The 26715-nt window shown below is 40.3% G+C and overlaps 1 protein-coding gene and 1 pseudogene across 16 annotated transcripts in view; one reads left to right on the top strand and one right to left on the bottom strand.

The window, feature by feature from the left end:
• The window catches only part of GSAP (gamma-secretase activating protein), a 198634-nt gene that overhangs the window by 129597 nt on the left and 42322 nt on the right, over positions 1–26715 (bottom strand). The gene's annotated exons all lie outside the window — the stretch shown is intronic.
• LOC123835827 (large ribosomal subunit protein eL6-like) lies at positions 19239–20138 on the top strand (annotated as a pseudogene). Its single transcript, XR_006788835.3, has one exon. The product of XR_006788835.3 is annotated as a large ribosomal subunit protein eL6-like (transcript).

Genomic DNA, 26715 nt, shown 5'->3' with positions numbered 1-26715 from the left:
CTACCTTTTTATCCTTTTAATATATCATACTAAAGTGAGTGGGAGGAGGAAGGAGAGACTATGTATGTAGCAGAGAAAGGAATACAAATCTCTCAATTCTTCTAGTTACATAAATCTAGGTATTTTCACATTTATCTTCAGCCACCCAGACCAAAATGTGTAAGCAACTTAAATACTTAAATTTTATGTAAATATTTAATATGTTTAAATAGTATGTTTGAATCCTCTATATTACTACAGCTTCAAGGAAATGTTTAAAAAAAACATTAAAAACCATTATCATCACCATGTCAATAAATTTATATTTAGGCCAAGGTAACAATAAAAGAACCTGATAATTTATTTTAAAGACATGAGCAATATTTTTGAAACACAGAGTCACTGAATAATGACTAGTTCTGAAAGGTGTAATTTTAAACCTTCCACTCTTTCAATGCTATAATTAAAACAAAAATGAAAGTGAGATCAGAGAGTACACACACAGACCTGGGTCACACTGGGACATGTAATTTGCTTTTTCTGTGGATATGAGACCAAAGGCTCCATTTATTTGCTAAAGATTTAAAAGGATAAACTGCTTATTTCTTATTTTAGAATACAAAGGCAACTAAGTCAAGTTCAATATTGATTGAGAGAAAAGAGTTGTCAACACTATTAATATGACCCTGGCTCTGCAGTGGCTTACTGTTTACAAAGCACTTTCACTGCCATTATCTCATTTGAGCCTCACAATAGACCCATTAATATAATTGTTCTTAATTTATAGACTCAGAGAGCTTCCCTGACTTACCCAAAGGCACTCAACTATCTAGCAAGTGCCAGAGCTGGAAATAGAACCCTAACTTCCCAGACTACAGCTCTTTGTACTATGTCAACCTGTGTTCTTTTCCAGATACAGAAATTTGGGAATGTTTTTCTCCTGCAGGAATTATCCTGGTCAGCAAGACCAAAGGTGGAGAGCAGTACCTTGGGTAAGGTACCAGGGTGGGAAGAGCAGTCTTACGGTAAATTCTATCATCCTCATTTAATGTTAGAAAAAACAAGGAACAGAGCCTTGCTAAGTCAAACACTGGCTCTTCAATTACTCAGGGGCTGGTGTCATTTGGGCTTACCTGGTCTTTTGCACTATTTCTATTTCCGTTATGGCTTGCTTGATCTCCTGGCCTGCTCTTTAACACCTCCACCAGAGGGCAGGCAGGGCAGGAAGAAGAGCATTGGTAACTGGTTTGCTCAAAAAGTTGGAAGAAAACTTAGGACATTATCTTAATTTAGATTTTTAGAGTCTTGCTAGATTACTCATGCAAAATTTGCCACTTTTCTCCTATGTGGACCTGGAATATTCAGTGCAGTAAAATGATTTCAGAACTAGAGAATAGAGGTTTGTTATACTTCTTTATATTTCCACTACTGGTTTTTCTAAATGATAAATGTTAAATGTTAAATCTTTAACAAATAGAACACTTAAAACCATTTGGGGAAATAGATGGGCAATGAACAAGAACAATTCACAGAAGAAGAAATGCAACTGGCAATGAACATGGAAAAATGTTCCACTTCACAGGCAATTAAAGAGATAATATTTGAAACAAGAAACTGCCATCCTTCATCTGTCAAATTAATCAATATTAAAAACGAAAATTATTGGTAAGGGTGTGGTGAGATGGGCATTTTCATATACTGTTAGTGGAAAAGTAAATCGGTACCATCTTTCTGGAGAGAAATCTAACCATTTAGACAGATTAAGCCTGGCAGAAGAAAATCAGAGTAATTTCCTACTACCCAAGCTGGAACTAAAATCTGGTGCTTTTTCCTCTAATCAAGTGAGCCCTTACATGGAAAATACAGACTTATGATACACGATAGAAAGAAAAACAAGCGTTGTGCCACCACCTCCCCGCCGCAGACTCAGTGAGAGGGAAAGAAGAGGGTCCCTACCCCAGGAGAGAGTAAGGGCTCTAACTCTTACCGCCCCAGGGAAGAGGCAGAGCTCTGGCAGTGGAGAGAACTGGGAGCATCTGAAAGCCTGTGGGTCTCCCAAGATCACAGGATTTGCCTCATCCCCACAGGAGAGAAAAATACTGCTTTCTGCAGGTTTCAGCGGCTGTAACACATCACACTGACCCACATCCTACCTATGCCAGGCTGTACTAGACAGACAGAGCCAGAGGGCTCTGACGTTTATGGGACTATTGAGTTATATTTGTATATCTTTTCAATAATGGTCAGGCATGCTTGCACTGGATCAGCCATGCACCCTCAATTACGCTGCTATAAGACTTGCAGGTCAGGGGTGCCTGAGTGGCTCAGTCGGTTAAGCCTCTGCCTTTGGCTCAGGTCATGATCCCAGAGTCCTGGGATCGAGCCCCATGTCTGGCTCTTTGCTCAGCGGGAAGCCTGCTTCTCCCTCTGCCTGTCACACCCTCTGCGTGTGCGCGCGCTCTCTCTCTGTCAAACAAATAAAATCTTAAAAACAAAACAAACAAACAAACCAATTTAGGAATTGCCCCTAAATTCAAACTACTGGACTGTTAATAGACTTGCTCAATCTTGCTTATAACTTAACATCTACTAGCTCCAGCTAATTTAAGAGATAGCCTAATGGTGAAAAGGAGAAAGAGTCTCACTGTAACAGGAATGTGCTTGGAAGGCCCAGGCCCCACGGAAAGAGAGATTCTCCCAAGTTCTAACTATAACTCATCACAATCTATAATAGGAAGAAACTGGAAACAATCTAAATGTCCAATCAAAAGTGTGGTATGCACCCATTAACTATTTAACAAAAACGGAAAGTGCTTATTCTACAATAAGAAGAGACAGAACAGAGAGTTTCCAGGTCCACACAGGCGGACTCCATCCTGCACCTCCCACTGAATGCGGATAGAAGATGGACAGAACACCTGAGTACCCTAAAATGAAATGGTAGCAGGCATATTGGGAAAGAAGAAAATTGTGGTCCTGCTGAAGGAGCCTAGAGTCTCCCATTTTCTCTTCCCTCCAGTGCCTCCTTGCTTGGACTCAGGCTAGCCTGAAACCAGAGGTGGAAACCAGGTCCAGACAGAGAGAATACCAGAAGAAGGCTCTAGTTCTGGCCCAAAGAGCAAGCATGGAGATCTCTACTGCTCAGAGAAAACAGAAGAAAGCACTAGGGTTTGTTTATTTTTTTAAATCCCACCCCCCCCTTTCCTATTTCTTTCAAGCCCCACACTCCAAGCAGCCACAGTGCAGGGAGCAGGGAGCCGTGGTGCCTACAACTCTAAGGGAGGGGATTATTTACTGAGAAGGGAAACCAGTGTGAGGTTCTGTATCAGGATTGGAACAGTGGACCTGGTATGGGTAAACCGCCTGCCAGAGATACCATGGGGATCTGTGACGGGCAGTTAGAAATGTAAATCTAGAACTCCGAGGAGAGGTCTGGGTTAGAACTGTAAGTCTATGAATCATCTGCATTTAGAAGTGATTTAAAGCTAAATACTCTGGATGTTTTCTCCTTATGACTGAGCTAATTACTTATGACTCCTAATTACTGAGCTTTTCTTACAGCATTCTTTAGTATCTGTTTCACTGAAGAAGTAAATAAACTGATTATTACAATTCTAAACATGGAGTCTATCTTACCACTGGAAAAAATAGGATTTGATTTAGCCCTAGGATCTGCGCCCTGGCTCCTAAGTGAATGGTCTTTAGACTTTGCTTACATGCTCCCTAAAACAATTTTGAAAAACTTTATAGTCCCTTGTATATTTCTAAATTTGCACCTAAACTTTTTTATCATAAATTTAAATAGTGGCAAAGGATGTGATTTCTGGTGTATTATAACTACTGACACGTTTAAAATTAAACTATTATGTGACTCTTAAATATAATCCAGGAATGTAAACACCAGAGAGGTTTCATTCCCACATCATTAAAAAAAATACATATGGGGGCACCTGGGTAGCTCAGTCAGTTAAGTGTCTGACTTGATTTTGGCTCAGGTCATGATCTCCGCGTTGTAAGATCGGGTCCCATGTCAAATTCCATGCTGGGTATGGAGCCTGCTTATGATTCTCTCCTTCTCTCCCACTCAAGCTCTCTCTCTCTAAAAGAATATATATATATATATATATATATATATATATATATATATATATATATATATATATATACACATACATACATATATATATATTCTCAGAATTTCATATCACATTTTCTCCTTGAACTCATATTTCCATTCCATTTTCTTCACAAAATTTTATCCTAATACGCCATATTTTGATGCTTGAAAATCCTTGATTGATCATTCTATCATAATTCTTTACAATACAAATATGCATGCACACTGAAATATTCTCTGCTTCTATAATGCTGTTATTTTTTTCTTCTGTAGTTACTGTCACAGTAATTAAATGACAACACTGATCAAACAACACAAATGACACATTTAAGTAAATGTTAAATATAGGTTAACATATTAGTGTAAGCATATTTTTAATAAGGTAATGGGGCCTTTTTTCAATTAGTCTTTGTATCTGTGGGTTAATATTACTTATGCTAGAATTAGACTTACATTTGACTTTCTTTTTTAATATAAGTGCTGAAGAACTTAGTCACATGCATGAGAAGAAGAGACTGAAAGTTTTATTACAGCAGTGACCTACAATTATTTGAAACCCTTCAGGGTTATATAATTGAAATCACATAGTAATGAATCATAAAAGTTATTCTTTAATGAATCACCAGCTAACCGCTCAATTAGTTCCTCCTTTAATTTTGTTGAAAGTAAAGAACTGAAAACCTCCTGAGTTTCAAAAGGATTATTATAATTACTCCCCCCTCTCCCCATCCACACCAATAATTTGTCTTCTTGTCTGACTCTTCAGAGGTTCTTCCACCCCACGGCAATGTGCCACTGTAACATCTCCAACGGGAGGGAGGCCCTTTCATAATGTGGGAGGTGCAGGAGAAGGGATTATGCAAGGGGCAGTGAGAAAAGAGAAAGCACCACACCTCAAGGATATCTTCAGGCAGATCAATTTTAAGGGGAGTGAAGGAAGCTGAAGATCCAGAAACAACTGGATTCCATTCAGTAAATCTATCTTTAGGCCCTTGTGCTTCGTAGAAATCTTGTGCACCCTCAATTGGTTTAGGCTAGCTAGCATTTCCTTTCTTGCATCATGCCCTATTCAGGGGGAGAAGGGAGAGGTAAGAAAGAAAAAAGAAATCCACGAGGATTTTTGGAGGGTTGTGTGAAAAGTCAGCACGATCCCTACGGATAAGGAAAATTCCTCAGGGACAGGGATTTGGGAGGTGGACGGAGGAGGAAGGAGTGGTAGGTGTCCATAGGTGGAGTAGATCAGGTACTGTACCTACTCTCCATCCCCCAAAAGTGGGAGAACCTTGAGGTTAAGGCCTCTCCTTCCTGAATCAGCACCCTGGGACTGCATTTCATTTATTCAACAAACATTTTTTAGGCACTTTCTATGTCAGCCTCTATGCCAGGCCCCAGGGATACAAAGACCTTTATACTTTCGGTCTTCAAGGAAGCTGATCAGGATTCAGCTTCTTCACTGAGGTGCTCTAGCCCAGCCAGCCACCCTCCCTGCTTCCTACCAAATGCTCCCTACATCCTGAGATTTCTCCCCAAATCCCTGTTCCCTATTCTACCACTACCAAAAGCTATGTTTGCTTCATTTCCTCCATGCTTTCTCATGTAGAGCGGGGCCGTGACACAGTGAATGATGCAAATGGACTACAGTGAGCTACAGGGATGCCTGAGATAGTTAGCTCTTCAGGCCCTCAATAACTCAGGGTGGTGGGGGTTGTTGAGACCTAAGCATTAGGAGGCCACAATTCAGATATCTCTAGGCAACAAGAAGCTTCTTTCAGTGTGCTGTTATCATACTTTTATGTGTGCTCTGGTGTCAAATATGTTTTATGAAATTATGAACATAGGTCTGTCTCAGCAAAAGTCCAAATATGCTGCCCAGAAGCTACATCTGTCCTACAGTCCTCTTTGGTTTGGCAGATACAGTGCTGACAATTAAAAAATAACTTATTTTCAACATTAAAAATTTTCACATAAAAATCTAGATATCTGACTTCTCATGAAAAAATGCTATGAGCTATAATCTCCTTTTGCAGCACTCAGTTGGCAATGAGTCCTAGCTGCCCCCTTGAGATAGGGTTTGCCCTTCCACTTTATTTTTTTTTTATTATTTATTTATTTGACAGAGAGAGAAGGGAGAGCACAAGCAGAGCGAGTGACAGGCAGAGGGAGAGCAAGGAGCCCAATGTGGGACTCGATCCCAGGACTCTGGGATCATGACCTGAGCCAAAGGCAGACGCTTAACTGACTGAGCCACCCAGGAGTCCCAGCCCTTTCACTTTACCTGCTTTTTCTCACCCACACTATTTGTATGCCCTCCCCAGTTCCATCATCACTTGAGCTTCTCTCTACCGTGCTAGAATACAGTTGGCCCTCATGCTAACTTCAGAATTACCATGTGTGCACACGAGCAAACAACGCCTGCTGTCTCAGTAACAATACCCTCAAAAGTAAATTTAGAAATGCAATTTAATTATTATCATAAAAATAATACTTATGCATTAGAGAAAAATTTTAAAAATGAAAGGAAAAATTATGAAATCAGAGATCTTGCTACCCTGAAATAGTGTTAATACCTGCCTCAGAATGCATTTTTCTAATTTTTTTCATATACAAGCCTGCACAGATACATATGTAGTTCCAAGTGGGCTTGTATTTTTGTGTACTTCAAAGCTATTATTATTTTCCTTTGTGTTTAAAACCACAGGATTTGTTCCATGATGATGATTTCCTATTGATAGGAATCATCCACTTCTAACTTTACTGTTCAATATATTATATACATTGAACCTTACATATTTTATTCGATACAGAACTCATTACATGCATTAACTTTACGTAACATTTTTAACTTAGCTGAAATTGGTTTAAGCTTCTCAGAGAGCACATTAAATGTTTTAGAACTTAGTTAAAATCTACCACTCTGTTCTAAGAGAGCAGTATGCTATCACTTTTATTTTCACTAGCTCAGATGTCTACAAATAGCCAATTTTAGATAATTGTCAACTGAGTACGGCCTGTAATTTTACCATGTTTTTGTGCATGTTGAGATGTAGCTGGTTAAAAGACTAGAGTAAGGACCAAACACCTCTTCTCCCTGACCTTCTGATGCCCGGGAACTAAATCAGCCCCTGGACTTTGAGAAGGAAAGAGAAGTCCAAATTGAGCTTAAGTTTCTGTCCCCTCTCATTCTGGCCTTCCTATTCGGGTTGTATAGAAATTAAGGTCATAGAATGACAGGCATATAAAAAAACAAGGAAGTATTTCCTGGATGCCCAAGTGTATGGAGATTTATCCTTGCTTTGCCTGTTGTTTCTCCCTATGAAAGCCTTCTGTTTGGAGCCTTGCATTTTTCACAGGATTGCATTGTGTACATTGTGAACATCCAAATAAAATTTCTAATCTTTTTATTTATTATTTGACAGAGAGAGACACAGCAAGAGGGGGGACACAAGCAGGGGGAGTGGGAGAGGGAGAAGCAGGCTCCCGCTGAGCAGGGAGCCCGATGCGGGGCTCGATCCCAGGACCCTGAGATCATGACCTGAGCCGAAGGCAGACGCTTAACTGACTGAGCCCCCACAGCTGCCCCAAATTTCTAATAATTTCACAGAAGCAGTTGAAGAGGTATAATCAGTAGTTATCTCTTCTGTTTTAACTCGAATACATGAAGTTTCAGAGATTTCAATGCCAGTGATAACTATAGCTTGAGAGAGGTGAAATCATGAATTCATGAAATGATGATGGAGGAGGAGAAGGCTTCCTTTTCTTTTCAAGTAAAATACAAGAGTATCAGTAAAGGTTTTTGTTTTAGTGGTTCTTTTTAGTCAAGGAGAAAATAATGTTTATTCTGAGTTATCTGTACTGTTTTGGCCCACTTTTCTGTTGTATATCATAGCAGCTTAGGTAGTATTAAATATAATGTGAATCTGTGTCATAATAATCCCATTTTATAAAGTTGCTCCACGTTAAAAAAAAATGAAGTTGTTCCATGTTGCACTTTACTTCCCTGGATTACTTATACGTTGGTTATTTTAACATACATTTACAGAATCCCTGCTCTGTGTCAAGCACTATGCTAAGTGCTGAGGGAAAAGAGCGAACGAGACAGTCCTTCCCTTCCAGGAATCTCGGTGTAGGGAGACTGACAACTGCACTACAATGCAGTGATGTAGTGCAATTTATTTGTTTTCAAAATTTTATTTATTTGAGAGAGAGAGAGCGAGCAAGAGAGAGCGCACGCGCGCACAAGTGGGGGGGTGGGGCAGAGAGAGGGAGAAGCAGACTCCCGGCTGAGCAGGGAGCCCCACGCAGGACTCGATCCCGGGACCTCAGGATCGTGACCTGAGTCAAAGGCAGACGCGTAACTGACTGAGCCACCCAGGCATCCCTGAAGTGCAATTTGGGGTAGAATGAATCATGCGACAGGGCATGCATGGGAACACACTGGTGTTAACAGCAACCCAAAAGAGTGATTAAAGATGAAAAAAGGAGATGGTGGCTGAATCTTAATGGATGAGTAAGAGTTTCCCAGATGAAGACAGGACGAAAGCCATTCCAAGCAAGAGGAGCAGTATGTGCAGAGAAGTGTGATGAGAAAGCAAGGTGAATTTAGGGAACTAAAATCTGGTTCAGTATGACCAAGAAATGAAGCTGGAGAGTGGAAGAGAGTGCTGGAAGGTGAGGCTGAACAGAGGGGCAGATCATAATGAATCTTTTATGTCACGCCGAAGGTTTGCATTTTATTTTCAAGGCAATGGAAATTCACTGACGGCTTGTTAAAAGAGGAGGGTCATGATCAGACTCATGTTTGAGAAGGTCAGCTTGTTGACAGGATGGAGAATCAATATCGGAAACAGGAAGAGCAGCTGGGAGCTGCTGTAGTTGTCAGGTAAGAAAGGATAGTGGCGTGAGCCTACGTAGTCACAGTGAAGACACAGAAAAGAGGATGCAACTGAAGATATTAAGGACAGAGGGTCTGTGAGAACTGAAAACTTCCCAGATGTATGAAATGAACGACTTCCTGATCATGGACATGAAAAACGCTTGTGAAAATGTTTGATCTCCTTTATTGGTGCAAAATTCAGATTAAAACACCTAATACTCATTCTTATTTTTGAGTCCTAAAGCTTTATGTGAAAATTTTTTCATCCTCTTGAATAAGAGAGATTCTGATGGTCTCATTTCAACCTTCAATACATCTTTTTCCGTATCATAAAACCACCAGTTGCTGAAGGTGAAAAAAAAATGGGGATGTGGTTCTTTAGAATAGCAGCAATTTCGTATCTCTGTCACCACAATCTACTACACCTGTTCATACACCCACCTCCTGTCATTATTAATAGCCTTTTGCTTTCTCCATTTTCCATTCAAACCTGATTTTTTTAAAAATAGGCTGACTACCAATTGGGTGAGTCACTTTTAAAGTCATTCTTATGATTAGTGGAGTTTCGGTTCTCAAATTTGTTTTAAATAATGAGTTATCCTAAATGTCCAAAAATGTGGTTGAGTAATACCGTCAGTGCATCTTAAATGTATCAGAAGGCGGCAAGGGAATTGTAATGCAATATGAATTTAAATTTAGGACTCAAGTCATGTACTATGATAGGTGTGATTTGAAGAAAAATGTAATTGCTAATGTCAACATGCATAAATTTGAATCAAAGGGGAAAGACACTGCTTAATAGACTTTATAGTTACAAGTTGTAAAACATAACATTGCATTAGTTAGAAACTTTGCAAGCTTACTGAATAAGCTCATTATCATATGAAATATATTAGTATGCTTTTTATTTGAACCACTTTTTCTCATATGCCCTTGAATATAATGATAAATTGCTGTTGTTATAAGAAAATACTTAGATTAGAATTCTATTACCAGTGGCACTTAATGGTAGAACTAAATAATTATGGGAAATGGAGTTTGGGAAATTCTGTCTCCACTAACAATGATATGAGACTCAGAATGTCCAAGACAGAAATTTGGGCCTTGGTTTACACAATATGTTCCTGTAACTTGAATTTACATAAGAAACCATAGAGATTATCTTGCTTAACCCCCTAATATTAAGGAACTGAGCACCAGAGGATTATTTGATACAACTAATGAGACAAAACTGGTCTGTAATGGCCCTAGAATCTAGACCAGAGCTCTCCTCAAGCATTCCTGCCTGTTTTGTCCATGACCTTATCACTGACTTAGTTGAATCAGAGAATTTCCAATTACAAAAGGAAATCTTTTTCATAAAGCTAATAACCGGCCTCTAAATTATACTGTATTTTATTTAAATTCTGATTTTCATATCTGTATTCAGAGTGCTTAAAGGAAAATAAATTCAAATAATTACAGGTGTTGAATTTGAACTAGACGAGTTTGGAGGTTGTGGGGAGACACAGCCTGAATTAATCAAAAGAATGAAGTTTTTTTAAATTTAGGAGAATTTCTTTCTTTGGAGTAAAAACAGCAATAAGTCAAAGCTGACCATGTCTTGCCCAAAGAGATCAGAAATTCTGTGTTAATGACTGCATATGGATGAGAGGTGATTAGCATATGATGAGCCTAAGCTGAGTTGTTCCACACAACCCTACATCAACGGGGTCCAAAGCCCAGCCAGCTTTTATTTAATTTGTGATTTTCAGAAGTTCTAATGATGATGTTACTACAATCATGAAAAATCTGCAGCAAAGAGAAAGTGGAGGCCTGGCCAGAAACTGCATCAGGGGCTTTCGATGGAGCCCAAAACAGGTATATTCTCTTCTCTCTACCTCCTTGTTTCTTCCTATCATCATGGACTACAGAAAGAAATGGGAGGGACAGTCATGCTAAGGACATGACATGTAATAAGAGTCCTGGGAATGTGCTGGGAATCCTGGGCTTCATATGCAATATTCAGTTGGAGTTACTTGATTTCTGGCCATTAAATTCTTTTTACAAATTTGTGTTGAGAGTGCTAACAACTGAGGAACAGTTGGCTGCTCACTGGTATTCATTTTCACATGGGTTGGGTGGGGCCCTGTGCCAAAGGAAGTTCAAAGCAATAAAACAATTACTCAAGTCCTTGTGGTTGAGCCATTGTGATCCAAGAATCAGGCTGCCCATTAGACACACTTACCTTCAGAATCCAAGTCACACTGATAAGTCCTCTCATAAAATGGCAGCTACTCCTAGTCAATAAGGGAAGGGAACTGACATTTGGACACCTGCAATGTTTTACATGTTTCCGCATTCTCACAACAGCCCTGTAAGAAATGGATTACCCCACTTTACAAATGAAGGAACAAATTCTGAGAAACGAAGAAGGTTGCTCAAGGCCACACAGCCAGACCGGTCTGTTTAAAACTCAAAAATTCAAGTCCAGGGGCGCCTGGGTGGCTCAGTCGTTAAGCATCTGCCTTCGGCTCAGGTCATGATCCTGGAGTCCGGGGATCGAGTCCCGCATCGGGCTCCCTGCTCGGCGGGGAGTCTGCTTCTCCCTCTGACCCTATCCCCTCTCATGCTGTTTCTCTCTCTCTCTCTCAAATAAATAAATAAATAAAATCTTAAAAAAAAAAAAATTCAAGTCCACCCCATCACGCTCTGCTTTGCTCCCAACCGAGGAAGAGGGGCGTGGTCTCAGAATCTCCATTCAGAGTACAAATATATTGTAAAATCCCATGTCCTGTGGAAATGAAGGGAGTTGCCCTTTGCTATGACACCACATGATGCCTCTGTGCATTTTATCTGAAAAATCTGCTGCTCTCTTTCACTTCAAATAGCCAGAATGTATCTCCATGATTAACTAACTCAAGGGCGGGTGTTTAAGAAATGCAATTTGATGAGACTGTGGGAACATGGGCTTCACAGCCATCAAAACAGACCTAGTCCCAGTTTCAGTGCATTGAGACTGTCAGGTACCAAAACAGGTGATGACAGGGGGCCAAGGCAGATGTTACTACAAATTAACAGGGGAAGACTGCAGGCCAGGAAAGAGTCATAAGATGTCTCAGACACATGCTGAAGTATACTTTCAAGTCATCTAAGATCACTGACTGAAACAGGCCGTCAGAAGAGTAACACAGTTTTGACTGAAAGAGCCACAGAGACCAGCCAGCTGAGCTCCCAGCAGAATCTGGTTTTGTCATCAGTAGTTTCACTGCTATTTAGCTAAGCATTTGGGCTGGCTTTCACATGCACAGCAATGGTGTAAGACGGAACATTAGGTCATGGCCAGTATGCCAAAGCCAGCCAAGTGTGTTCCACGTTTAGAGAAGAGGAAGAATTTCTGGGCCTCTGCCCCCTTAAAAGGCGCTAGGACAAGCTAGGGTCAATCAGAATGGCAATGTCTTGGTTTTACTTACCCTACACACACACACACACACACACACACACACACACGGAAACTATCTCTAGCACCATTTAGGCCTCATTTTTATATATGATCATTTTTGTATTACTCAACTTGAGAAAGGATCAGTAGCAGAGTGTTTTCATCGTATTGACAAAGATGAATATTAAAGACCTGCTTAATTCTTTCAGTTCATACACATTAGTGTAGACTTCACCAGCGCAAATTATCTCGCAAATAGGCCGATCACAAAATGCAATGGTGCACTGAAGGGGCTAAAGAATATATGTGTTAAGGGCGCCTGGGTGGCTCAGTTGGTTAAGCGACTGCCTTCGGCTCAGGTCATGATCCTGGAGTCGGGATCGAGTCCCGCATCGGGCTCCCTGCTCGGCGGGGAGTCTGCTTCTCCCTCTGACCCTCCCCCCCTCATGTGCTCTCTCTCTCTCTCTCAAATAAATAAATAAAATCTTAAAAAAAAACAAAAAAAGAATATATGTGTTAAAACAGAAATATGTAAAAACAGAAGTTTTTACTGAAAACCAGAGGACCTGCAAACAGCATTTTAAAATGGGAAAAAATGTTCACCATCACAGATAATCACAGATGTGCAAAATAAAATTGCAACGGGTTCCCTTTTTTTATCTTTGGCATTAAGAAATTACAATATTCAGGGGTGCCTGGGTGGCTCAGTCATTAAGCATCTGCCTTCAGCTCAGGTCATGATCCCAGGGTCCCGGGATCAAGCCCCACATCGGGCTCCCTGCTTGGTGGGAAGCCTGCTTCTCCCTCTCTCACTCCCCCTGCTGTGTTCCCTCTCTCGCTGTCTCTGTCAAATAAATAAGTAAAATCTTTAAAAAAAAAAGAAAGAAATTACAATATTCAATGCAATAAAGGGTACTGTGAGATGGGCTTTCTCATACTCACCTGATAAAAATATAAACTGCTATGAGCTCTCTGGAAAGTAATTTGCCAGCATATTCAAAAGCCCTAAAATGTTCCTGTGCTGCCGAAAGTACAGTAGTATCAGAAATTCTGGGGGTGGGGCCAAGCAATCTGTTTTAACAAGCTACCCAAGCGATTCTGACGAACATTTCCATTTGAAAACCACTGCCCAATGGACTCTCATCCACTCCTGTGGTTAATGACCATCTATAGGCAGATGAGACCTACATCCACATCTGTGTCCCAGATGTCTTTTTTGAATTCCAGGCCCATAGAACCAACTACCCACTTGACATTTCTTATTGATATCTCATAGATACTTCAAAATAAGTAAGTTTAACATTAGTTTTAGACATTTCTCCCCAAAATATTCTCTACCGCCAGTGATTCCAATCTCCATAAATAGCACTATTACTTCTACTCAAGCCAGAAACCTAAGTTCATCCTTGACTCCCCTACGTTCTTCCACCTCATCCCCACATCCAATCAAGCGCTATTTCCTAAAGATATATTGCTATGGACTGAATTGTGTTCCCTAAATTCATATGTTGAAGCCCTAAACCCCGTGTGACTAATTGGAGATAGGGGCTTTAGGAGGTAAAGTTAAGTGAGATCATTTATAAGAAGAGGAAGAAAGAATGAGATCTCTGTCATGTGAGGACACAATGCAAGCCATCTGCAAGCTAGGACTAGAGCTCTCCATCAGAAACCAACCCTATTAGACTTTGATCTGGGACGATTAGACTCCACGACTATGAGAAAATAAATTTCTCTTGTTTAGGGCCCCCAGTCTTTATTATATGTTTTATTATGGCAGCTTGAGCAGACTAAGACAGATATCTGTAAACCATCCATTTCCTTTTATCTCCATTGCTACCATCCTTGTATAGATTATTTTCATCTCTTGCCTAGATAGACTACTGCAATATCCTTCTAGCAGTTTTCTCTTGAAATCAGTTCCACCTACTTCCAACCATTCTCTATACCCAGCTAGACAGATACCATCAAGACACGTTTCTATTTAAAATCCCTCAGTGGTGAGGCGCCTGAGTGGCCCAGTTGACTGGGCGTCCAGCTCTTGATTTTGGCTCAGGTTGTGATCTTGGGTTGTGGGATCTAGCCCTGCATCCATCGGGATCCATGCTCAGTGGGGAGCCCGCTCTTCTTCCTCACCCTCTGCTCCTCCTCTCTCTTTCCCTCATAAATAAATAAATCTTAAAAAAAAAAAATCCCTCAGGGGCACCTAGGTGGCTCAGTTGGTTAAGTGTCTGCCTTCGGCTCAGGTCATGATCCAGGGTCATGGGATCAAGCCCCATGTTGAGCTCCCCGATCAGTAGGGAGTCTGCTTCTCCCTCTCCCTCTGCTTCTCCCTTTCCTTCTGCTCCTCCCCCTGCTTGTGCTTGCTCACTCTCTCTCTCAAATAAAATAAAATCTTAAAAAAAAAAAAAAATCCCTGGGGCACCTGGGTGGCTCAGTCGTTAAGCGTCTGTCTTCGGCTCAGGTCATGATCCCAGGGTGCTGGGATTGAGCCCCTCATCGGGCTCCCTGCTCAGCGGGAGGCCTGCTTCTCCCTCTCCCACTTCCCCTGCTTGTGTTCCCTCTCTCGCTGTCTCTCTCTGTCAAATAAATAAATAAATTCTTAAAAAAAAAAAACCCCTCAGTGACTTTCTGCTATATTTCAAATAACGCCCAATACTTAACATGGATATGTTAGGATGCTATAAGAAATATTACCTGATGGACTCCAACCCCACCCCAATGTACTGATCCCTGTCCCTCCCCCTCTAGACACTTGGTGCCCTCAGTATTTGCATTGCTTTGCAAGCAACCTCCTGGTCAGCCTACCTTTTAGTGTCACTTTCTGGTCACACTGGAAAATATTGGGCTGCTCCCCGCAGCCCACAGGGGATCACCTCCATCTGTGAGGCTGTGCTTGGGTCCTTTTCTCAGGGACCCTATGCAGCCGCTTTACTCTTTTCTCACTCAGTATGCATACTGCCCCAATTTCTCTAATGCCCAGCCTTTTTTTTTTTTTTTTTTTGGTTTAGATTTAGCCAAATATTTAAAGTTTCTGTTACTGGTTTTCTTTGCGGCACTTCCTCCACCTCTTGGGGGAATACCTCTTGGCTTACAGCCCAAGTGGTGGAGGGTTGACAGTTAATAATAATACTGGCATTAAAAACACATCAATTAATAACTTTACAAATTACCCCCGGGCATTGGCTAGAAAGTCTTGCACGATTCGGTTTCTATCAATAGCTCACTAGTCTCTCCAGCTTTGTTGGGGAAAAGCCATGTTGACTTTTAGTTTCTCAAATAGCCCAGGCCCTCTCCCACCTTTGGGCCTTTGCACATAGTGGCCCATCAACCTGGAACACATTTTTTGTCCTTCCCTTTGCCTATTCACCTTTTATGTTTCAACTTAAACACCATTTCCTTAGGAAGAACATCCTATACAAGGTTAGGTCTCCTGTCATACATTCCCAACATACTTAGGATTTTTTTCAACTTGTAGTTTATACACTTGTAAATTACTTACAACTTTTTTTTAGTGTCTACCTTCCCTGCTAGGCCATAAATTCTATGTGTCTGTTTTCTCTAATACAACCTCAACATCTAGAATGTACTAAGTGTTCAATGAATATTTATGACTGACCCCTGATAAAGTTAAATAATTACAGGGTAGATTTCAGAATTAGGGTTCTGGTACCATATCGATTTACTTTCAGTATGCCAAGATTGCAAAATATATTTATTTGTTTTTTTTAAGTATTCATCTGCAACTACTCTTCTGAATGAATCAGGATTTTATCATTACAGATTTGGAAAGAAATCTGCTTGCTCACATATAACCATTGTCCATATACCCTAGCTTTAAACTTTTATCTCCATCAAAACACTCTCATTGTTCTCATGGAACCTAGGCAACAGGTTTAGCATGAGTAAATGGTATATATTTGAATTCAATCAAGTACAGTTACATTTCTGAAATACTTTTTCTGCATAAGATTTCACTCGAAGCAAGCTTGAAAACCACTCCTAAACAATGGCTTTAAGTCCTAGAGAAGAAACAGAACTTTCACAATGGGTTGGAAGAAAAATCTAGAGTTCTCCTTTACACAAAGACCCATAAAACATTTGCATTTACAGTAATACCTGTAGTTTTGAGTTTTGTTCTCTTCACTTACACTTATCCTACATAATTTTTCCTTCCCCAATTTACATACCTAATGTATATTTGTCAGCAGGCTGGAGGAAAGGGAAGGAAGGACTGAGGGAAAGAAAAGGAGCGCTCTGAGGGAAAGAGCTGGATCTTAGGCATCTCCTAGGCAACTTATAACACTGAGTATCCTACCATGAATCTTCTCACTTTTCCTTTTTTGTGTGTGAAGATTTTATTTATTTGGCGAGAGAGACGCAGCGAGAGAGGGAACACAAGCAGGGGGAGTGGGAGAGGGAGAAGCAGGCTTCCCGCGGAGCAGGGAGCCCGATGAGGGGCTCGATCCCAGCACCCTGGGATCACGACCTGAGAGGAAGGCAGATGCTTAACGACTGAGCCACCCAGGCGCCCCTCACTTTTCCTCTTATACAATTTCGTAAAAAATACAAAATATTGATTCCACGTCATATTGGGAAAGACACAAATAGATGTATGTCATCTTCAGGACAATCATGGTTGTACCACACTAAAGAAATAATTTAGCTACAGCAGTAATTCTCTGAAGTCCACACAGCAGAGAATCCATCCCACTAATCAATCCCCAGACCTGAGTCATCAATCCATTACAAGCTGCCAACAATATATCATCTTCATTTGGATGTCAAACCCAACATGTCTCAAATGGAACTCATTATTTCCTCCACAAACTGGTTTCCCTTCTTAATTTCCCTCTTTGAACCAGCGAGCGCTACAATCGGAATCCTAGTCATCCGAGTTTACAACCTAGGGGCTCCCTATATTGTCTCTCTTTTCTCATCCTTCACAGTACAGGGAAAAGGGAAGTAGTTAGGACCTACTCTCTGTCCTAACCACTCAAGTGGTTTACGCACTGTCTTCACAGAGTTGTCAAGGTGTAGTACAAGGCCCGAGTGGGTCACAATGCCCTGTTGCATTTGTTAAAAATGTAGACTTCCAGCTATACCTCAGACCTACTACGTCAGGGTCAGGGTCGAGTTGGGGAATCTGCATTTTAAATGAGCTCCTCAGGGGACTTCTTAGGCCAAATAAACAGAATCGATGCTCTAAAGGAAATGACCCAATTACAGGAAGTCACACTGCGGAGGAGAAGCAAGGTGAGTAAGACACTCTGTCCAAAGGATACAGAAAGAGGTAATGGAGTCCCAAGCAGGTGAGTGGAACCCAGAGGCAGACAAACAGAGGAGACAGTATGTAAGAGTTCAATATTTCTGAAGCCACCATTTAGATCTGTTTATGATTAGCCTTCACCAGGGTAAGGCAGGAGAGACTGCAGTTCACCAAAAACAGGACCAATCAGAACATGTCAGACCAGTTCTAAAAATTAAAGCACACAGAGGAGAAATAGGAACAATTCAAGTAGCAATGTACCATTCCAGAGTTATCACTGGCCCATAGGATAACAGCTGGTTGGCAATAAAGAGATGTAGGAACAATAGGAGGCTGGCAGGAGGCTGGGAGGAATGATGGGCTTCATCTGTGTTAGCCAGGATTTGATTGACAATAAAAGAAGCCATTCTAGCTAACTTAAACTCAAAGGGATTTAATATAAAGAACTAAGTGTTTACAAAATGGTTAGAAAGTGTGGAGAAACAGGCTTCAGGATGAGCTTCCAGGAATAATCACCAGACATGCCAACCTGTGCAATGGTCAGAGAACTGGGGAATGACCAGAAAGCTGAGCAATAAGGAAATGGCAGCCTCAAGTCCTGGCTCCAGGCACACTGCCTCAGGGCAGATCCATGCCATCAAAATGGATGTCCCTGGCACCCACAGAAATAGGTACCAGACCCTGGGTACATCGTCAGAGAAAAACCAGAGCCTCCATATCCTTGCTTGCTAGTGGAAACAGCAGAAAGTGCCACCTCTGTCTCATTTCTGTCTTCCAAATATAACACGCATATGTCTGCTTTGGCAAAAGCTGGGCCACATATGGAATCTGAGGAAGTCTGGGAAATGGAAGCTTTAGCTCTCTGTCCCCTAGCACGTTACAAGGCGGGAGAGGTGGAGTAGTATGGGCCATATATCTCTCTCGGCATCATACTTAGCTATAAGCTTCTCTACTAAACTGGAAGCTATCAGAGACCAGGGACCTGATATTAACTGTTTCAGAAGTCTCAGCACTTAGCAGAGTGTCTGATGAATAGGAGGAAAAGGAAGGAAGAGAGGAAGGAAGGAAGGAAGGAAGGAAGGAAGAGAGGAAGGAAGGGAGGGAAAGTGGGTAGCAAGGAGCTCAAGACCAAGTCCAGGCAGAGTCTACAGGTAGGACACATCGGAAAATTCTGTTTGGGCAATATTTAAAATTTAAGATGAAATGAAGCAAGAACTGATACTAATAATTCTTATTTCTTAGTAGCTTTTGATTTCAGTCTGCTTCTCTTCATTTCCATGACTATGAACTTGATACAGTTCAAATTCCTTACATCTGAAAAAAATCAATTGTCTCCTAACTGGTGCCCTGCCCAATTTCTCTGAATTCCTCCCCATTCTACACTGCTCTCTGACTGGGTTTCCTAAAATAGTGGTCTTCAAACTTTTTACTTGCAAACGCTTCCAAAATAATTTTGTAAAGCTTTGTATCTTCTTGCACATTAAGCTGACATCTAAAACTTTTCATCTCAAGTTAAAAATACTTGCAAAGGATATAACTTCCAGTGCGTTGTAAATATTATCATTAAAAAATATATACAGCTCTTTCCCATCTTGCAAGATGGCAGGCAAAAAAGCTGAGAAGCCGGATACTAAGGAGAAGAAACCTGAAGCTAAGAAGGCTGATGCCGGTGGGAAGGCTAAGAAGGGTAACCCCAAGGCTAAAACGCCAAAGAAGGGGAAGCCCCACTGCAGTCGAAACCCTGTCCTTGTCAGAGGAATTAGCAGATATTCCCGATCAGCTATGTATTCCAGAAAGGCCATGTACAAGAGGAAGTATTCGGCAGCTAAATCCAGGGTTGAAAAGAAAAAGAAGGAGAAAGTTCTTGCTACCGTCACAAAACCAGTTGGTGGTGACAAGAACGGTGGTACCCGAGTGGTTAAACTTCGCAAAAAGCCTAGGTATTATCCTACTGAAGATGTGCCTCGAAAGCTGTTGAGCCACGGCAAAAAACCTTTCAGTCAGCACGTGAGAAAGCTGTGAGCTAGTATCATTCCCGGGACCATTCTGATCATCCTCACTGGGCGCCACAGAGGCAAGAGGGTAGTTTTCCTGAAGCAACTGAGCAGTGGCTTGCTACTTGTGACCGGACCTCTGTCCCTCAGTTGAGTTACTCTGTGTAGAACACACCAGAAATTCGTCATTGCTACTTCTACCAAAATTGATATCCGCAGTGTGAAAATCCCTAAACATCTCACTGATGCTTACTTCAAGAAGAAGCTGCGTAAGCCCAGACACCAGGAGGGTGAGATCTTTGACACCGAGAAAGAGAAATAACGAGATTACAGAGCAGTGCAAGGTTGATCAGAAAGCCGTGGACTCGCAAATTCTGCCAAAAATCAAAGCTGTTCCTCAGCTTCAGGGCTACCTCTGCTCTGTGTTTTCTCTCACAAATGGAGTTTACCTTCAAATTGGTGTTCCAAATTTCTTACAAAGAACGTAATTAAATAACTGATCCATTTAAAAATATATATATATACACACATATATAACAGCACTTACAAGATATACCTAACAGTATCTAAATACCACATCATCTATTTAAATACGTGAACAAGTTGTTCTTTAATAATCAGAGATTTTGCATCTTTCCTTTCTCTCCTTGAAATCATATTTCTATTCTGCTTCTACCAAAAACTTTCATCCTAATATGACATATTTTTTAAATTTATTTTTTATTTTTTAAAAGATTTTATTTATTTGACAGAGAGACAGCGAGAGAGGGAACACAAGCAGGGGGAGTGGGAGAGGGAGAAGCAGGCTTCCCGCTGAGCAGGGAGCCCGAAGCGGGGCTGAATCCCAGGACCCTGGGATCATGACCTGAGCTGAAGGCAGACGCTTAACGACTGAGCCACCCAGGCACCCCCACCTTGTTTTTAAAGATTTCTAACATGAATATTTTTATTCTTCAAAGACTTTGGTCAATTACCTTATCAAAACAAAAGGCATAAATTGTTGAAATTATATTTTTTAATTTGAGGTGACCATGAAGCTATATTTAAAAATTATTACGGATCGGGGCACCTGGGTGGCTCAGATGGTTAAGCCTCTGCCTTCGGCTCAGGTCATGATCCCGGGGTCCTGGGATCGAGCCCCGCATCGGGCTCCCTGCTCCACGGGAAGCCTGCTTCTCCCCCTCCTTCCTGCTCGAGCTCTCTCTCACTATCTCTGTCTCAAATAAATAAATAAAATATTAAAAAAAAATTATTACGGATCAAGTTATTTCAACTACTATTAGCGTAGTGTTGATGAAAACAACATGGGTTATAAGTTTTGCTAAGTAATTAGACAGAAAAATCAAATTTTTTATTTTAGATGTATCTTAATGAGCTGGATGGAGACTGGCTACTTTTGCTAAAATTAGGTCAAGTATCTAATTTTTGCGAAAATTAGGTCAGGTATCAACTTAGCCATAATTACTTACTACTTGTAGCTAAAGTGAGACAGGTTTCAACATCAGTTTTCTCCTCCCACCTTTTTGTGTTTTGAAAATGTTGAGAAAAAAACTGTTTATGTAAATAAGTAGGTGGGGATAGAAGGAGCTTTGCTACAGCAATGCTCTCAATTCTTTGTACTTTCAGTCCTATGCCAAAAATCACAGGGAAAACTAGCACCAGATTGTGTTTTTAATTATCAGTTGACAACTGATTGTAGATCTTCTTGCAATTTTACTGAAAGCAAAGTAGGAAACCATCTAACTACAAAAGAACTTATTACTCATTTGTTAGTGTCACTCCCTTTCTCAACACTGATACCAATACCTACACTATGTTTCTGATTATATCCGTGGACTACAGAGGTTTTTCTACTGCAGGATAATATGCTATACAAAGATTAGGGTGAGAAGGGGGCCTCTCTTCTTTAAAATATGAGATAATGGGGAAGGGATGTGTGGAAGCAGAACTGGAAATATATCCTCAGGCAGATCAGGCTTTTAAAAATTATCTTTTCAGCTTTATTGATGTGTAATTGACAAATAAAATTATTAGATATTTAATGTGTACAATGTGATGATTTGATATATTATATATTGTGAAAGGATTCACTCCACTGAGTTAATTAACACATCCATCACATCACTTTTAGTGTATGTGTGAGAATATTTAAGTTCTCTCTAAGCAAATCTCAATTATACAATGCAGTGTTATCAATTATAGTCATATTATACATTAGACCCACAGACCTTGTTCATCTTATAACTGAAAGTTTGTGCCCTTTTACCAACCTCCCTCTATTTTCCTCACCTCCCAGACATTGTAAACTACTTTTCTACTCTCTGTTTCTATGAGTTTAATTTATTTTTTAGATCCCACATGTAAGGGATGCCATGCAGTATTTGCCTTTCTCTGTCTGGCTTATTTCCTTACCACAGTGCCTTCCGGGTTCATCTAGATTGCCGCAAATGACAGGATTTCCTTCTTTTTTAAGGCCGAATAATATTCCACTGTATACATATACCACATTTTCTTGATCCATTCACACAAGAATGGACACTTAGACTGCTTTCCCACCTTGAATATTGTAAATAATGTTGCAAGAAGCATGGGAGTCCAGTTATCTGCTCAAGATAGTTATTTCCTTTCCTTTGGATACATACTCAGAAGTAGAATTGTTGGATCACATGGTAGGTCTACCTTTAATGTTGTAAGAAACCTCCATATTGTTTTCCACAGTGACTACACCAATTTACGTTTCCACTACCAATGTTCAAGTGTTCCCTTTTCTCCACATCTTCACCAACACTTGACATCTCTTTATTTTGCATATTAACGCCTTACTGGGTATGTGGTTTGCAAATATTTTCTCCCATTCCATAGGTTGCCTTTTCATTTTGGTGATGGTTTTCTTTGCTGTGAAGAAGCCTTTTAGTTTGATGTAGTCTCACTTGCTTATTTTTGCTTTTGCTGTCTAATTAAAAAAAAAATCATTGCCAAGATCAGTTTGAAAGAGCTTACCCCCTCTGAATTTTCTTCCAAGAGTTTGACAGTTTCAGGCATTACATCCAAGTCATTAAACCACTAAATCCACTTGAGTTAGTTTTGTGGTATTGGTGTAAGACAGGGGTCTAGTTTCATTCTTTTGCACGTGGCTGCCAAGTTTTCCCAACATCATTTATTGATACTATCTTTTTTGCTATGGTCTTGTGGGTCTTGTGGAGGCAAGCTCCACTGGCTTTCAAAGCTAGGTGTTTTGGGGGCCAGTCATGTGGGACACTAAATGGGGGGTCCAAACCCTTCACTCCTCAGGGAGAAATGGGGAGTTAGGAGTGCGGAGCGTGGGGGGAGGTTTATGGCAACAGCATGTCTCAGCCTTTCCTACATGTTTTGATGTGGGTATTTTCTTTTTCATCTGATGTGTAGAAGTTGCTTGGCTAGTTTCTGGGTCTCTTTCAGTAAGAACTGCTCCATGTGTAGCTGTACTCTCAGTGAGTCCATGGATAAGGGGAGCTCAAGAGCCTCCTGTATCACCATCTTGGTCTTCTCTCCAGAAATTATTTTTTTCAGATCAATTTTAAGGAATGGAAAGGGAAATGGAATATTCAGAATCTTGATTCCTTTAAAGCTCTCCTTGGCCTTTATATCTATTGTAAAGTCTTCCTACATCATAGTATAGGTAAATTGAAGACTGTTACCCTAAAATAACTTGCCTAAGTAGTATCTCCTCATTGGTGTAAAATACTCACACTTTGAAAAAAATCTTAAAAGGATGAGAACAACTAACCATGTAAATCTGTATTTTAAAAGAGCTTACTATTAAGTAACAACCGGTAAACATATGGGCAATGTTATTGTTCTTAGAACGGACGGACATTTTTTCATTTAATATTTCTAAAATTTTCCCCAAAATGTAGGATTTCTTTTTGCACAAGAAGCTGTTGTTAAATCAACAGTGCATTTTACAGCTTGAGAAAATACACTTGTAAAGACGGTGGTGGGCAGGAATGGAGTGGTGGTTTATTGTTCTTGGTCCTGCCATCCCATAGCCAACTGGAAACTTCCTCTAAAGCTTAGTTGTGAGTTGTTACCGCGTACTGGAGCCTTGTGCCTGGGCCTTGCCTCCAGTGATCTGTTCTGGAACATGTGTGGTGGGGAGCAGCTCTCTAAGCATTCCAAGCGATGTGGGTGCAAATGAACCTTAGTCACACCTTGGGGAACTTTCACCTAAAGGGAAAGTGTCCTGGAAAATGTATAAATTGAAATCTGTAGAGGTGATTTATGAAATGAAACTGTTAATTAAACAGAATTTGGAGCAAGAAGACCACTACAAAATGCATGTATTAGGAGTTCAGGATTGACTTGAATAGAAAGAGCACAACCTTGCCCCAGTTGTTCATCTCCACTGGATCTCTGAGGTCAGAAGGTGAGCTCAGACTGGTGAGCTCACTCTGTGCTCTGGAGTCCGTGGGATCTCCCAGGGAAGAACAGGACCCACTGAGTCACCTTACCATTTCTATAAGAAAACATTTTATATGCTGGAGAGGCTCTGAAGACACCTCATTCTACAAGCTACTTTACAGACTAAACAATTTGAATGGAAGAGAGACCTGATTTCAAAAAGATCTTTATTGTCCAAGGATGCCTGGAGTTCTTAAAAGTTTTTTTCAATAGGTGGAGGAGGGCACTATAAAGAGGACAAATAAATCAATGTAACTTGATACACTGTAACCGAGAGAAAAATATCTCTACATTTACATTTCATAATATTTATTCATTAGTGCTCATAGTGCAGAAATACTGTAAAATAAAAAAACAATGATGAGCTAAAATAAGTCAGGCACTCTTTGGGGTAAAAGGTAGAATTTTTAGTATACATTAATTTGTTAGTTTTACAGTATATATTTAGTTGCCTACTTAGTTATCTCTAGAATTCCAAAAAGATTGTTTATCTACATATGAATATATATTAAAATTCTTTAGAGCAAAAGGTATTAGAGGTCCTTATAAAGAACTCAAGATTCTCTTGACCTATGGAGGGGATAATGAACTGATGACATCGAAGTATACATGGATCTTTATATTTGTGAAAAAAATTATTCCTTTCCCACCTACAAATACAAGATGAAGGGTGACTATAATGTGACTTTTAAAAAAACTTTCTATTATTGAAAGCTTTGAACATGTGCAAAAAAACATGTGCAGGACCAAATATGATGAACCTCATATGGCTACCCACTAAATCATCTGTACTCCCCACACTGCCCTCTCCTCCCACCATTGGATTATTTTAAAGCACATCTCACCTTATTATTTCAGTATGTGTCTCTAAAAAATGATTTTTTTAAGAGATATAAGCACAATATCACACCTAAAAATGAACAATATGTGACTATTTTAAAATATACTAGAATTTGCATATCCAAAGGAGTGTTCTCAGAGAATCACCTTAAAAGGCTATAAAGTGATGCCAACACTTTTCAAAACATTTTTGGAATACGTCTCAGGATTATTTTCAGAATGTGCAACATATTCCTTAATTATCCCAAATGATGACAAATCTTTACTCCTCAAGGATAGACTTGACTTGGAAACAGTCAAAAGTCTTTGGGAATAAACCCCAATTAATAGGAGGAGTAATCAGACTAGGCAAGATTGGTTTTGTTAAAGAGAGTAATAGACACAGAGAGGCACAAGGTGTGTCCCTTTCATGAAAGGAGTCTGATGCTCATAAACTAGCCAAGAAATGACCTACTCAATGGCCAGAGATGCTGGGTGAGAAAGAGAGCTCTGTTGTACTGGAGGCTGAAGCAGGAGTTCAACCAGAGGAGAATGTGAGAGGCAGCTGAGAGCCAGACAACTGGTGAAAGGAAGTTATGCTTAATCTTTGTACCCTAAATTCCAGTGATTCCAGGCCACTTCCAGGATTTATCTTGCATTTCAGGCCTCCGTGCTTTTGCAAACAATGTTCCCTGTGATTGGAATGCCTACTCCCACTGGGGGAACCCACTGAGTGAATCTCTAGTCATCCTTTAAGACCTCGATCAAATATTAGCACATTTCTTGCCTCTCTCTCTCTGGCACAACAAGGAGTTGTTCCATTGTCTGGTCCTGGTTGTGCTTTGTAAGTATTTCTTTTAACATCTCTGTGATGACTTCATAATTATTCAGATATGTATATATTTCCCCAGCTGGACTGGGAGCCTCATGACTGTACCTTGGGCACACAAACAGTGACTAGCACATAGTAGGCCCTCAGGAATCATTTGTTCAGTACACAGGAACAAGTAATAATCTGTGTATCTTTACATGGTTTAGACCCCCAAATGTCCCCATAATACAGCAAAGTAGTTGCAGGCTCAAAATGTTATAAAATAAAACAAAGAAGAAAAACCTTATGCAAGAGCAGTTTTTGTAACAGAAACCCTGGAAGTATCAGATGTTGGCAGTGGAAAGTTACAACACAGAACTGCCCAAAGAAATGTTAGTAATTCCTTTTCCTCTTTTTAAAAATAAAATTTCCAGGGGCGCCTGAGTGGCTCAGTCGGTTAAGCGTCTGCCTTTGGCTCAGGTTATAATCCTAGGGTCCTGGGATAGAGCCCCACATCCGGTTCCTTGCTCAGTGGGGAGCCTGCTTCTCCCTCTTCCTCTGCCTCCAGCTCTCCCTGCTTGTGCTCTCTCTCTATCTCTCTATATGTCAAATAAATAAATAAAATCTTGAACAATAAAAAAATGAAAAAAAATTTTCCAAATTCAGTTTTGGGGATGGTAAAATTTTTTTTTGAGGGATTAATCCTTGAGGAGTCAGCAAATTAAGTACCAGTTAAAATTGAGTTCAAACTTAGTTGATCCTCATTTTTCTCAAAATAAATTTGGAAGGCAGAACAAAAAGCATAAAAAATGAATCATCTACTTCAAAGGAAATAGATGACTGACCCGTAAGGTCATCATGTAAAAATTATAGAAATTTGGAAAGATTGAAACTAGGACTTAATAGATCTCTTGTCAGGACAATTCATACACTCTCTCGCATTCTCGCCCTCTTTCTGCCCCAGAGCAAGAACAAACGCATCCGCCATTCCTACA

The sequence above is a fragment of the Mirounga angustirostris genome, unplaced genomic scaffold, assembly GCF_029215605.1.
Source record: "Mirounga angustirostris isolate CCGP_5_RB_7025 unplaced genomic scaffold, mMirAng1.0.hap1 SCAF_12, whole genome shotgun sequence".
Lineage (NCBI taxonomy): Eukaryota > Metazoa > Chordata > Mammalia > Carnivora > Phocidae > Mirounga > Mirounga angustirostris.
The sequence above is the reverse complement of the archived record's forward strand: the minus strand, read 5'-3'. Positions and strand labels throughout refer to the sequence as shown.